This window comes from Cebus imitator, unplaced genomic scaffold (assembly GCF_001604975.1).
Source record: "Cebus imitator isolate Cc_AM_T3 unplaced genomic scaffold, Cebus_imitator-1.0 Scaffold491, whole genome shotgun sequence".
In the NCBI taxonomy this organism is placed as follows: Eukaryota; Metazoa; Chordata; class Mammalia; order Primates; family Cebidae; genus Cebus; species Cebus imitator.
Window position 1 is genome coordinate 680,954 of NW_016107806.1, and position 2,498 is coordinate 683,451.

General features: G+C 50.2%; 1 pseudogene; it reads left to right on the plus strand.

Moving 5' to 3' along the window:
• Positions 1 to 214: 214 nt before the first annotated feature.
• On the plus strand, positions 215 to 1,574 carry LOC108292492 (annotated as a pseudogene).
• The last annotated feature ends 924 nt before the right edge of the window (positions 1,575 to 2,498 follow it).

Here is a 2,498-nt window from a genome sequence, read left to right on the forward strand (position 1 = left end):
TCCTCTCGTTCTCTGCTCTTTCAGTGGGAGCTACAATCCCGAGCTGCTAGTGATCAGCCATCTTGGATCTCTCTCCCCCGACATTTTTTTAATTAGATAAAATAAGCAGCTTTGCAGGGAACAAAATTATATACATGTAAATTACATATATAAAACTGATCAACATTGACTAAGAAAGAGAACATCTGAAGACCTATAATCATTAAAGAAATTGATGAGATCGTCGGCAAAACCTGAGGCCCGTCCTCTCGTTCTCCTCTCCTGGCAGTGTGAGCTTCACCACCGGCCCCACCTTCTCTACAAACTACCGGTCCGTGGGCTCCGTGCAGGTGCCCAGCTACGGTGCCCAGCCAGTCAGCAGCACGGCCAGCGTCTGTGCAGGCGCCGGGGACTCTGGTTCCCGCATCTCAGTGTCCCACTCCACCAGCTTCTGGGGCGGCATGGGAGCCGGGGGCCTGGCCTCGGGGATGGCCGGAGGTCTGGCAGGAACGGGAGGCATCCAGAAGGAGAAGGAGACCATGCAACCTGGCCTCTGACCTGGACAGAGTGAGGAGCCTGAAGACCGAGAACCGGAAGCTGGAGAGCAAAATCTCAGAGAACCTGGAGAAGAAGGGACCCCAGGTCAGAGGCTGGAGCCATTACTTCAAGACCATGGAGGACCTGAGGGATCAGATCTCTGCAAATACTGTGGACAACGCCTGCATCGTTTTGCAGATCCACAGTGCCTGTCTTGCTGTTGATGACTTTAGAGTCAAGTATGAGACAGAGCTGGCCATGCACCAGTCTGTGGAGAGCCACATCCATGGTCTCCACAAGGTCATCAATGACACCAATGTCACTGGACTGCAGCTGGAGACAGAGATTGAGGCTGTCAAGGAGAAGCTGCTCTTCATGAAGAAGAACCATGAAAGGAAGTAAAAGGCCTACAAGCCCAGATTGCCAGCTCTGGGTTGACCATGGAGGTAAATGCCCCCAAATCTCAGGACCTCGCCAAGATCATGGCAGACATCCAGGCTCAATATGACAAGCTGGCTCGGAAGAACCAAGAGGAGCTGGACAAGTACTGATCTCAGCAGATTGAGGAGAGTACCACAGTGGTCACCACACAGTCTGCGAGGTTGGAGCTGCTGAGACGACACTCACAGAGCTGAGACACACAGTCCAGTCCTTGGAGATCGACCTGGACTCCATGAGAAATACGAAGATCAGCTCGGAGAACAGCCTGAGGGAGGTGGAGGCCCGCTATGCTTTGCAGATGGAGCAGCTCAACGGGATCCTGCTGCACCTGGAGTCAGAGCTGGCACAGACCCAGGCAGAGGAACAGGGCCAGGCCCAGGAGTACGAGGCCCTGCTGAACATCAAGGTCAAGCTGGTGGCTGAGATCGCCACCTACCACCACCGCCTGCTGGAAGGTGGTGAGGACTTCCGTCTTGGTGATGCCCTGGACAGCAGCAACTCCATGCAAACCACCCAAAAGACCACCACCCGCCAGATAGTGGATGGCAAAGTGGTATCTGAGACCAACGACACCAAAGTTCTGAGACATTAGGCCAGCAGAAGCAGGGGACACTTTGGGAAGCAGGAGACCAATAAAAAGTTCAGAGGTCAAAAAAAAAAGTTGATTCGTAGTGTAAATCTACCTAACAAAGATAAAATTGATGGTTTTCATAGACGAGTTTACCCAATAATCAATTTTTAAAATCTCATACAAACTTAAATTTCCAGAAAATAGAAAAAGGAAATACTGCCCAACTGAATTTATATGACAGGTATAAAATAACATTTATGGTAGAGACTGCTGATTATCCTAGTACCTACTCTCCCCTTATCTTTCACAGCAAAAGAATCTTTGCTTTCAAGTTCAAATAAAGGCCACACTTCCCAGCCTTCCTTGCAGCGGGGTGTAGCCATATGACTAAGTTCTGGCCAAGAGAAGTAGAAATGTTGTATGCAACTTTTGATTCATGCTCGAAAGTCAGAGACATGCCATTTCTTTACCCTGCTACCTAGAAAGTAGATGAGCTGGCCGGGCCCAGTGGCTTATGCCTGTAATCCCAGCACTTTGGGAGGCCAAGGCAGGCAGATCACGAGGTCAGGAGTTTGAGACCAACCTGGCCAACACAGTGAAACCCGGTCTCTACTGAAAATATAAAAATTAGCCAGGCATAGTGGCATACAGCTGTAATTCGAACTACTCAAGAGGCTGAGGCAGAAGAATCGTTTGAACCCAGAGGGCAGAGTTTGCAGTGAGCCAAGATTGCCCCACTGCACTCCAGCTTGGGCAACAGAGTGAGACTTCCTCTCAAATAAATAAATAAAAGTAAAGGAGCTATTTGGACCATACAAACTAGGAGTGGTTGAGCAGAAGCACCAAACCAGCCCTGAACCACCAACCACCAGATAATACAGGACAGAGAAAAAAACTTCTCTCTCTGGCCGGGCGCGGTGGCTCAAGCCTGTAATCCCAGCACTTTGGGAGGCCGAGGCGGGTGGATCAC